This window comes from Colius striatus, chromosome 2 (genome assembly GCF_028858725.1).
Source record: "Colius striatus isolate bColStr4 chromosome 2, bColStr4.1.hap1, whole genome shotgun sequence".
NCBI lineage: Eukaryota > Metazoa > Chordata > Aves > Coliiformes > Coliidae > Colius > Colius striatus.
Window position 1 is genome coordinate 82,179,036 of NC_084760.1, and position 12,706 is coordinate 82,191,741.

General features: G+C 40.0%; 1 protein-coding gene across 4 annotated transcripts in view; it reads right to left on the bottom strand.

Moving 5' to 3' along the window:
* TTC7A (tetratricopeptide repeat domain 7A) overlaps nt 1–12,706 on the bottom strand; it is a 176,570-nt gene that overhangs the window by 81,132 nt on the left and 82,732 nt on the right. The gene's annotated exons all lie outside the window — the stretch shown is intronic.

Genomic DNA, 12,706 nt, shown 5'->3' on the forward strand with positions numbered 1-12,706 from the left:
TGGCTTTGTCCTTAATGACACAGCAACACATTTCTTTTTTTTACCCATGACATTATTTGTAACCAGTCTTACAGCTTATTACAGCCTCATAAGTGCTGAACAGCAACCGTGCCCTACCCTGTAAGAAACATGATTTCCTTAAGGTGCTATTTGGACACAGAATTGCTTCATCGGTTCCTCTCTGTAATAATAGTGCTCACGGTGACACATAAAACCATGATTTCTGTCTCTCTCATGTCTTGCAACTAATCCCAGACTAATGACCTAGTTTATGCAGGCAAATAATAAGTACCTGATGGAATACATAATTTGTGAATGCTGCTTCTAGCTTTTCATGGCATTGCAACTTTCTACTGTATCGTTGCTTATACTGTCTTAGAGAAAAATAGCAATTATTTTCCAGCTATGATATTGCTTACATCCAGAATTCCTAGATTCAGGGTGCTTATTGCTATACTTTATAAGACACGAGCTCAGCCATGTGCAGGGGCTGATGAGAAGCAGATATTGCCATATCTAAAACACAGCTTTTGCATCAGGAGTTTGCAAGAGATCTACACGGAGAAGTGAGCAAAGTCTAAAATTAATTCCCGATACACCTCTGATGAAAAAAATCCCCACAACCATATTGCAAGGATTAGCTATGTTCTGAGACAGAAAGGCATCTGAAGAAGTTATTTCATTCTTTTAAGATGTTTGACCTCTAGAACACCAAAAGTCTGGACTAGAATTCTCGACATGCTTTACAATGTTACTATCACAGCTAATGAGCTGAACAAATACTCCTGCAGCAGCTTATACAGATAGTGGGCTTCATAGTATCATCACAGGGTTTAAATAACAAACTAACATTGCACCTGTGCCTTTCTACCTCCTCCCCAAATTTAACTGAAAGAGTCTCAAGTCAAGCTTGCTTTGCTTTCTACATGAATCAGTCAATCCTTTTTAAAACAACAGTTTGATTCACATACATTTTGACTCTGTAAATTTAATTTGTTTACAATTGTAAGAAATGTAATGGGGCTTTGCTCCAAAGCAGACTTGCAAATGTGGGACAAAACATGGCTACTAAAACTAAGAAATACACAGCATCTGGGGCAGCACAGAGAGAAGTAACTCCAAAGACCACAGGCTTTCAGATGCAAGTTTTCCTGCCTTGAAAACCCACATATAGTTTATACCACACACACACACACACACACACACACCTGGACACCATTAACCTACAGGATCTCCCTTCTTCCTTACAGACATCTTGCATGGGACTATGCCCCTCCTACGCAAATCCTTGGCATTTGCAGGTGGTCACAGAAGCAGCAGGCAATTTCTGGTTACCACTGAGAAAGAAGCAACATAATCCCAGAATTGCCGGTAGAGCAGGTTTCAACCCCAACTATATTTCAAAATCATCTTGTGTTAAGGCTCCAAAGAGTTCACATACATGGAATTTTCTTTTTTAAAGTGGACTTGAAAAATAAAACCTTTTTCTAGTTGGCATTCCCAAACTGGCAATGTGAAGCCTCTTGATTAAGATGCGACATAGTTTATACCCCTGGCAACAAAGAAGACTCCAAGCATTTTCATTTGCTTTAACACTAGAGCAATAAACTAGAAAATGTACTATCCAGTTTAGTTTCAGAAGAATGTTTTTGATTGAAAGATAATTTAGTATAAGTATCCAGACTCCTCCATGCAATTGCACATGAAAAAGCACTATTTCACACAGCCACCTTGGATGCAAAACTTCTACAGATAATAAACTCCCAATACTACTGTGAAGAGCTCTTAGCAAGTCTTTCTAGAGACTTTCCAGTACTATAGCAGAGGCTCAGAAAGGCAAAGGAAATCCCTATGCTCTCCCTCCAGGAGCGTTCCTACTGGAGGTGTAGCAAGAGCATGGATTAAAGCAACTTCAGGCAGATTAAAAATCCCCCAGAGGTGAGATCACCATAGCACAGCTGGCAGTGGCTTGAAGCACCCTAAATGAACACTGGCCACATGTCACTCACCAGTGGCTTCCTGAGGTGTCCATTATTGGCAGCTTTGTTTTAAACCAAGTTTGTGGGACATCTAAGCTTTGGGGACTGTCCTGTGCAGCCAGTTTGTGCAGTTTGTGCCAGCTTGTGCAGACAAGAAAATCTCTGACCCTTTTTGTCTCAGACTGTCTGCTACCCAGTGGTAGCTACCACCGTTGCTCTGCCCACCTTGCTGGCGGTCACTGCAGCTCGATACATTCAGGCTAGTCAATGCCCAGCTGAAGAGCTGCTGCCCACAGGTTGCACAAGGCTCAAGACTGCAAGCTGGGCAGTTCACCCACTCTGTCTGTGTCTCCATGGAGATCGCCAGCAGCAGCCCAAGAAGCTGAGCTGCAGACAGCCCAGCCTTATCCCTGCGAGCATGGTCTGGTAGGGTGAGCATACCCTTGGCAACTGGTGCTCCCCTGTATGTGCCCGCTGCTTGGCAAGGAGTGTCACCTCTCCTGGTGGGCCACAGTCGCTGGTGATGGTACTGGCACACACACCTGGGGTGGAAAAATATTCACACATTTGCCTCCTCAAGTCCCATTTTTGCAACACTATGTCACTGAGGTCTCTCCAAGCACTCTGCTGCAATGGTCTGAGGAAGGATGGAGAAGACTCTAAAGATGATATGTATGCCCGTATTGTATCCCTTTGTTTCGTTATGTCATTCCTGCTCTGCTGTATTGCACACTTAGACATTACACTTAGAATGCATTAAGCCATGTGAAGGATTTTTCTTTCCTTTTCCCTCCAACATAGCAAACAGCTAATTTGTAGAGAATGAGACAAATTGACTGGCTGCAGAAACTCTTGGGGCAGGAGGCATGGCTTCAACCTTCACTCAGCACTACAGCTCCTTACAGCTCCCATGCCATCTCTCCTGTTCATTATATGGACTGCAGTGGCATGCCACATTCTCAGCTGGGTTCAGAGCCCCACTGTGCTACATACTCTACTAACAATGGAAGGACATTGACCTTGTCCCAAGGAAATGCAAGCAAAACTAGACAGAACAATCTCGAGTCACCACAAGAGCTCAGATGGTAGATGCAAATGGCCAGATTCCAGGAGAAAAAAAACCCAGAAATGTCCAGGAGTCTTTTTATTATGAATTTCAGTGCAACTGCCCACTGGCATAATCTTCATTTGAGGTGCTTATTATCAGCCTCCTGCCACTTCTCCAGGTGATAGTGACACATGGAGTAGAGGTCACTGCATTAATTTCCTAAACTGCTAGATCTCCAGTGGTTCATATTTCCAGGCACAGTGCTCAGAAACACAATTCTATGTCATACTTACATAGTTATGAGTTAAATTTTCTGTTGCTAGATGTAGGAAGAGCTCTGCTAGTGACTACAATACTCGATTAAACCATCTAAGCTCTCCAAACTCAAGTTCACCCTTCCTCCTAAAACACAGTCTTATGACAAACTTACTGCTGAACTGTATACATAACGAAAAGCTTCAAGCCAAGGTAAAAATGAAAGAGTAAAATGATTCATATTATCTCTTTTGTGTTGTAAAAATGTTAGCACATTGAGAAATATGCCTGGACATTTTTAAAGACATGTTGGTAACCTGGAACTTCTATGTTACAGACTCTCTCTTGATTATAACGTTACCATTCACCATTCTCTTTACTATCAGAGAATAAAATATTAAGTAACATATATACTGACTAATACCAAATACTACGACTGTGTATACTTATATACTTGGTTCCACAGAAATGAATGACAGTGGTAAGAGAAGTAGACTTACCATCTAAGTTGCAATTACTACCAGTGTTTGAGAGTGAAGAGCAAGGGCCTTCCCCATTTTCAGAAGGTAAAAACCACAATAGTGGCTAGAAAATTAACATACTTGGTTTCTCTTCCCTGGTGAGCTCTTTAGGAAGTTTAAATATATTCCCCTCCTCCTTCTTTTTGAAGAAGAAAATAATAAAAATTAAAACATTTTGTGGTCTTCTCATTAGATCAATAAATACTCCTGAGACTTCAGAAGTACTCAAGTCTGAAATTTCTAGTTGGAGATGAAAAAAAACCATTGAACAATCAGAGCATTATACTCATCTGAGAGACAGCATGGCTTGACTGCAATATAAACTTCCTGGAAAGCAATTTACTGCACTGAAAAAAATTTGTTAGGCATAACATCCATGCCTCTCTATCTCGGGACCTGTGTTTTCCAGCAGCAATTATCAACAGTAATTCTCTAATAAATCTGCTTTTCTTCATTCTGAAAAATAAACTCCCAATCAAAAAATGAGATCCTTGTTCATCCTTGAATTTGAGGGTTTTCAAAGGTCTCAGAAAATCCAGGAATGTCTCTTAAGAAAAAAATCCCTCAAAACTACAAAAACATTATCCTCTATTTTTCTGGTGATCACCTTCTGAGAGCCTCAGGAAAAAATTTCAGACTGTCAGATCTGTATGCTTGACAGCAGACTTTGCACAGCCTTCAGCTTCACTAGATGCACAGAGATGAAAACAGAGAGATGAAAAACAGCCAAACAGTAGGTTTTCTTTCCAACTTTATCCATATAATGAAAGAGCCTTGAAGGAGTTCAGTTGAAGAAGATTTTAACCATAGGAGAACTGAAGTCTGAAACTTCTAATAAATGGTGGCACTCTATGCAGCCCCCCTTTACAGATGAGTAGCCTCAAACCATGAAGGGAAAGTTTAATGCTGGGCCTCCCACACCAACATAATCTTTCCCTCTTGCTTCTCTTTTTGATTTCCAGACAGCAAGCATGCATCAAGTCCTCCTCCTGATCTCTACAACCCAGGTTTACCTTTGGAGTTAACAAAATTGTACAGGGATCCCAATCACCAAGTCACCCCTTTACCTTGCATAACCCCTACCCACACGTACTACGACTAAACTCCAATCTACAAAGTTCTTACCAGTAACTTGACTTTGTCACCAACACACACGTGCTATTTTTCAGTATATTCTGACATCCCATGTAGATAACCAGGGCTCCTAAATGCTTGCTTTGAATATAAAGCAGAACATCCTGCAGCTATTCAAAAGAAAACAGAACTTAGCAGGGAGAAAAGTGTGTGTTGGGGGCACTAACTCACCGATATGGCAGACATATACAATGTGCTGAAGTGAGTGAGCATGAACCAACAACCATCCATTTCTCTATCCAGGTGAGAAAGTACTGGTGATAAGCCAATTGCACATGGCAAATGAAGTAGAGGAACACAAAATTGACGTTTTGCTTCTTCAAAAAGTAGCTGTGCTGAACACAGTTTATTCTATTAAGGCCTGATCCAACAAAGACACATAAATTTTAAAGATCAACAAGTAACTTAGCTAGTTATTACTACCACAAAGTGGTTTGCAGGTTTAATTTTCCTCTGGCTTACCAGCAGTCATTAAGCCTTAAATGCCACATCAAAAACTAGCTAGCAGCCCCAACAAACAAACAGCAGGAAAACCTACAGGAAAACCTGCAAAGTCTGAGCTTGAAGCTCCAAAGACAAAGTGGAACTCCCTGATTTTACACAAATAACTTGCTCTGAAGTAAAGAACCTGCGGGTGGGAACTGTCTCAGATCAGCCATTCTACTCCTGCATTGTAGAATTTAGACTTAAATTTCCAAAGTGAGGCCTATGCATTTGCAGAACTTGTGTTACCTCTCTAGAAGCATCGCTGCTCACTACAAAGGTCTTAGACGAATGGAGGCAGTAGCCATTTTACTCAGGTGGTAGAAGAAATTAAGTTGTTATGAAACAAAATTGATTTTTCATCCAGAGAAAAGACCTGAACCATTGTCAGGTTAGAAAACTGCATAGCTGTTCCCTCTTTTCATACCACACTAAGAAAATAAGTCTCTAAGCTCTGTTTAACTCCTTTAATTCATTTCCTGAACCCTGTGCTATAGGGAATGGAATCTATTGAATCCATCCATATAATTAATTGGTATGTACACCAACACAAATCCATTCCTGGCACAGACATGAGCCAGCTAGGGTGATATTTCTTCCTGCTTCATTAAGATGGTGGAGAGAAAGCTATCATGCTCATCTGCTGAATTTTTGTCTTAGACCAGACTGTATTCTCTAGAAAGTGGTGCATATAACCGTTTGAACCTGCAAAAACAGAAATCCTGTCTTGGCTATCATAACTCAACAATTAATTCCATTTCTTCATCATACAAGGCAAAAAAAGAAAGTGAAACAAAAAAGCTAAAAGCCTGGATATAAATCCAAACCAAGGAAAATCCCTAATTTTTATTTTTCTTTAGCTTTAAGAATCTATGTTATCATTAATAATAATTGGGAGACTAGTGTAAAAGCTTTCCATTCACTGACTTGGCATACAGATACTCAGAATCATTACCAGTTGCACAGAGTATAGTCCTGATTATTGCAATAGATCATCACATTATTTTTAGGTTAATTTTATAAAGACAACAAAGGTTCATAACATGCCAACAATAGCAACTGCTCACGGTTACTATAGCAAAATACCCAGCTGAACCCTTCTGACTCCACCTAATAGACCTCTTTTAAGTGAATCACAGAGCCTAATATATGGTTTATATTCTTGCAGCACAGTATTGTCATATCGCCCTGGTACATACTTCCTTTTTTAAAACTTTGTATTATTTTCTGGGACACTAAAACAGAGATAAAAACATTTGTAGGTCATTCACTAGCCAGGGTGTGAACACACCACTTTGAGAAGTTAACTCAAAGTTCCACCCTTCGGTTTTGAATATCCTATTTATAAATAGTTGTCTTGCATGATCAAATGCTACAGCCAAAACATTAACTTATCCCTGCTTCATATCCTCAGATCTTGCACCATTGAAATTCAAACAACACATTATTCTAACAAGCTGTTTTATCACCGTGTCTGCTCACAAGATGTAAAAGGCTTTCTTGCATCTCACCTAATGATGAACTGGAATCATATTAACAGGCTGATTTGATTCTCTAAAGCCACACTCCTGAAGCTAAGTCAGGTCACCACCACTTTCATGAGAAAAGTGGTAAAACCATTCAAGAGTTGTATTATCTGGGGAGAGGTGGGAGGCACAACTATCTTGACACAAAAACTGTAGTACAGACTAGGCATAACATAGGGTTTGCAAACCATTCGATTGAGACACAAGACACAACTCATTCCCCATGAAGATTATGGGCAAGAAGACAGTTCTACTTTATGGCTGTCAACAATACTGCAGTATTCCACTAGTGTCTGTAAAGATAGTTCTGAAAGAAGGCATGAGTTATTTTCAACATACAAGAAATAGCTTGGCAAGTAATGGAAGAATAATTCAAACTGGAAATGCCAGTTTAATCACAGGCACTTTGAGACCCTCATTTTACATTGGGGTGTTTTTGGTAAATGACATCGCTTATACCACAGAATAGCTCTCCCCATAGTAAGTCTGCACCACACTATGACAAATAAATATTACCAGACAATTACTTCACATGTCCTTATTGAAATTAGTGTAGTAGTGATGAAGTCAAGGACATTTGTTATCAGTAGACCACTTGTAATCTAGAAGACTTTTCATTTCGAGGGCTGGTTGTAGCAAGAAAAAAATTCTTTCTGCGAAAACACCATCAAGACAGCAAACACAATTCCCCTTGTGAAATTTACTTCCTTTTTTTACTGACAATCTCCAAGACAAACATTTAATATTTCTTGGTCTTCTGAGCTTTTTTTGTACTACATTTACATCTGCATCTGACAGCCACATTGCTCCAAAACACCAACCCACCTGCCCCTTTTTGCATCTTTATGTGTAGAATAGCAGCGATTCCCAAAAGTTTTCTGTTATTTCTCTTTAGAACTAGTTTTGAGACTCTAAAAGCAACAAAATTGTGACTCACAGTTTAGGAAGACAAGGACTATTAGCAGCTATTCATTTAATGGAGTTGTGACTCCTGTGCAACATGCAAGAAGTGCTATGGATACAAAGACATGACCCTTTAACAAAACATTCACCATCACATTGGGCAGCAACTGGTCCTTGCATGTTACATCAGAAAATGTATTACTCTGACTTAACGGGGACTTGTTCAGGAGCCAAAAAAAAAGATGGCAAACAACTGAATAGGTCTTGATAAGAAATCTAGGTGCAATTATAAAGCAAAAGAGTATCCATAAGATTGATCTCCTATTTCCAACTTCAGGCTAGGTACAGATCTGATTTTATTTTTTCTTTCCAATGCTGGAAGCTAACCAATTAGAGCTAAAAGACGACCAGAGAACAAAACATTCTGGAAAAGTGCACAAGTCAGGAGGACAAAGTCAGTTCTAAACAAGCAAAACAAGAAAGAGGAAATATTACCAGATGAAGATAAAGGACTACATCAGACAGGTTCTGTGGTGTGTTCTGCAGGCTGCCAGACCTATGGGACTTCTGCATGGAACACTGTGAGGTGTGAACACAGGTTTTAAAAAGGGAGCTACTTTTTTATCTAAATAAACAATGCATTATTTTAAGAAGATCACCTGGAGGACAAGAGGAGTGCTCACTAATTTCCTCCAGGTGAAAGATCTACCTAAAAAGACTACCTAAAAAGGCAGGCCTTTGAGTTGGAAAAAGATTGAAGGAATCCATCTTAAGAAGCACTTATGATCTGCATCATTGATCTGGAGGGGAGGTATCTGATGCTATCAGGAATATTGTCTCTCAAATGTATTTGAGATAGTGCTTTGAAATATATACCAAACCCAACTGTTAGTGCTGCATTCATTAACTTCTAAATCCACACATGTACCAACATCGACAGGTGATGCCTCCTATGTAAAGTCTGCTATTACTGATATCTTTTACAGTCATGGGAAGGCAGTGTACTTCCTCAGGTTCACTCCACCTTCCAATCCTCCTCTGTCATTGCTTGACAGCACATCCAAGTACTCAAAATCACTGACCATAATATAATGCATTTGTTACTATATGCAACTTTTCAAGCAAAAGTGATCTCCTCAAGTTCATTTTTCTGAACAATTTGTGCTCTTGGATACCCAGCTGTCCTTCAATACTCTTCTCAAACAGCTCTATCCAAAACATTGCAGTTGATCTCCAACAGTATTCAGTGTCTACCTTTCATATTCCTCCTCCCTATGCATCATACAACCATTGAAATGTGAAGTAAATGTTTAAGTTTAAACACCTCAACATGGGGCATTTCTAGGAACATTTGGGTCAGTATTACAGTGTTCACACCACAAAATGTTGTGTGTTAGCTGAGCAATGTGTATTTTTTTCCACTTGTTTCAGTTGCCAACCAACTACATGACATCCTGAACAATTACTTATTTAAAATACATAATGAAAGAATTTACTATGGAAACAAAAAAGCAGAAACAAACTCATCTTGATTTACATACAGTCAAGAGACCAATAGAACAGTATGAGATATCTGTAGTTCAGGTTAAGACCTTAATTTTCTATATATTATTCTTTCTTTAAGATACACATCCAGGTAACGTTTATGGGTGGCTTTTTTTCCACCTATATTGCCCTAAGGTCCTTTAATGCAGCTTTCAACTTTTCTTGATACTTGTCATCAAAGTATGCTTCCAAAGAGAGTTGTCATCAGGAAGGGAGCCCCAGACATCACATTACACAGCTGCCTGGTTCACATCAACATGAATTGGGAAAAATAATCAACCACTTTTAACTACAGCTTTAAAATCTTGCAGTTGAACTTGCTTATACTATTTACATGAAGCATACTGTACTCATTCCATGCAGCAGTGAATTTTACTACAATTTCTCTATCAGGCAGTAACAACTAGAGATACACAATAGCATCAGGTCTTTCTCTTCAAAAAGGTTTTACAAAGCAGTAAGGACCTTCTAGCATAAACTGTACTTTAGACCTCTACAAAGTCTGGAACAGTTTCAGATTTGGTACCAAACATAGATGACGTCAAGCTGGATGGGAGCATAGATTTGCTTGAGGGCAGGAAGACTCTTCAGAGGTACCTGGACAGGCTGGATAGATGGGACAAGGCCAATTGTATGAGGTTAAACAAAGCCAAGTTCTAGGTCCTGCACTTGACCCACTGCAACCCCATGCAACACTACAGGCTTCGGGCAGTGGCTGGAAAGCCGTCCTGTGGAAAAGAAGCTGGGGTTGTTAATCAACAGCTGGCTGAACATGAGCCAACACTGTGCCCAGATGGTCAAGAAGGCCAATGGCATCCTGGCTTGCACCAGAAACAGTGTGCCAGCAGGATCAGAGAAGTGATTGTCCCCCTGTACTTGGCGCTAATCAGACCACACTTTGAACACTGTGTCTAGTTTTGTGCCTCTCACTACAAGGACACTGAGGTGCTGGAGTGTTTCCAGAGATAGACAATGAAGCTGGTGAGGGTCTGGAGAACAAATCTTATGAAGAGCTGGGGATGTTTAGCCTGGAGAAGAGGAGGCTGAGAGATGTGATCATTCTCTACAACTACCTGAAAGGGAGTTGTAGTGAGGTGGAGGTCCATCTCTTCTCTCCAGTAATGAATGATAGGACACAAGGAAATGGGCTTAAGTTGTGCCAGCGAAGGTTTAGATTGGACATTAGGAAGAACTTTTTCACTGAGAGGCTTATTGAAAAGGGCTGCCCAGGGAGGTGGTGGAGTCATCATCCCTGGAGATATTTAAAAGACGTATAGATGAGGTGCAGAGGGACATGGGTTAGTTTAGTGATGGGGCTGGCAGTGTGAGGTTAGGGGCTGGACTCTTAAATCTTAAAGGTGTCTTCCAACCATAACGATTCTGTGATTCTGTGTACTCTGTTACTCTTCTTACTTTCTCCCCCTCATTGAAATCCTCTTCTCCTTCTGTTTCAGAAATGCTTTTTTTGAAAAAGAAAAATAAGAAGTTCTGGTTTTCAACTCTGATACCCCTTCTCCACTCCTTCACTCATGAGTTATTTGCTACCTGGTTTAAAGGAAGACCCACACCAAGAAAGGCTAGTCATAGGAGCAGAGGCAAGAAGTCAGCACCTACTTCTGCATTTGTTTATACATTTGTGTGTATGTTACTGAGTCTCACTGCCAACTGTGTTATGTGCCACAGTGCATGCAGGGAACAAAGAAGTATTTTTCCAAGATCACACACTCCAGCAAGTCCGTGTCAAGCATTAAGCATGAAACTGTTGCTTTCATTACCAATATTAATTGTTTCTAGTCACGCAGAATGGTAGGGGTTAGACGGGACCTCCAGAGACCATCCAGTCCAAACCCCTGATAAGGAAGGTTCACCTCAATCAGGTTACACAGAAATGTGCCCAGGTGGGTTCTGAAAAGTTCCAGAGCAGGAGACTCCACACTCTCCCTGAGCAGCCTGTACCAGGACTCCCTCATTCTCACAGGAAAGAACCTCTGCTTCTTTCTCTTTCCTCACATGACAATCAGCAGTGATAGAAGCATAGGAGATAATATTCTTTCCTGGTTTGGCAAAATCAGATTAACAGACTGTGCAAAGGAACCCACCCAGCCACTGTCCACCTTACTTTGCACATCATGTTTTCTTTGTTTTGTAACAAAGGATTTTTTTTCCCTTAAAACATAAATTATCAGTATGTGCTAGATGAATGATCCAGGACTTGATGGACCAGTCGGTTAATCTGGCATGGCAAATACTTTGTGCCTCACAACCAGTTTCATCATCTTCTTCCACCCCTGTCTTACCTATCTTTGAGCATCTGTAGTTCTCAATGAGCATCTGGACCTTTGTCAATACAATGTGACTATTCACTGTACAACATGAGTTTTTTAAACTATGCTTAGTACTTTCAAATTCCAAAACACAAGTTTGCAGCCACCAGAGTATTTTCGGGCTCAATCATACCCATGTTCACACTCTGAGGAGATGCTGACATCATTTTAATAGCTTTTCCATTATTAACTTTCACTTTATTCTCAAAGATGTACACTGAAAGTCTCAGCTCTTCACATACACAAGTAACTAACCTCAAAAACACAGACGCTAGATATATTTTAAATGTCAATGTGTAGCTTACAATGAAAATCATACACTAATATAGCAACATAGTTGATTCTAAAGCATAAAATATTCTAAAGCATTCAAGCTTACATTTAGATAGCCTCTATCTCACTTGTGACCTTCTTTTGCTCGGGTTGAGACAATATCCCACTCAGTTGCTGGACTACACCTGTGGAGGCTACTCTCTTTTTCCACTGAGAAAGCAAGCTGTCTCAAGACAATGTTGCATAGGTTTAAAACATCACTGAAATACAAGTAACTCTGAATGGAAGCTAGTCTTCCAGCAATGCAACAGGATTTTCTGCAGTTTGGCTGAGAATTCAGCCAGTATGTGATCACTACAAAGTAGTACAGTAGCTTTAATTTTTGCATAGAATGGAAAAATTCATTGTTTTGAAAGGCCATGACAGCAAATCACAAGGAATTCAATTTATCTCCCATGGATGGATGAAATACTGAGCCAAACACAGAACAGTGGAAACCTTTGGCTCCAAGAAGTCTGTGCTGGTTCAAACCTGCTCTTAGGCAGCCAAATCATCCTTTCAACTATATTTTATTACAGCTTGTGATTTTCAACTGATCTTTTTCCCGAGTTGTGCTATTGCAGCGAATTGTGTCATACTTGAGCATCCAAAGAGTGGTCAATACCTGAAATTTTTTTTTTGCTTTTAATCAGAAGTTTACCAAACACTAAATTAT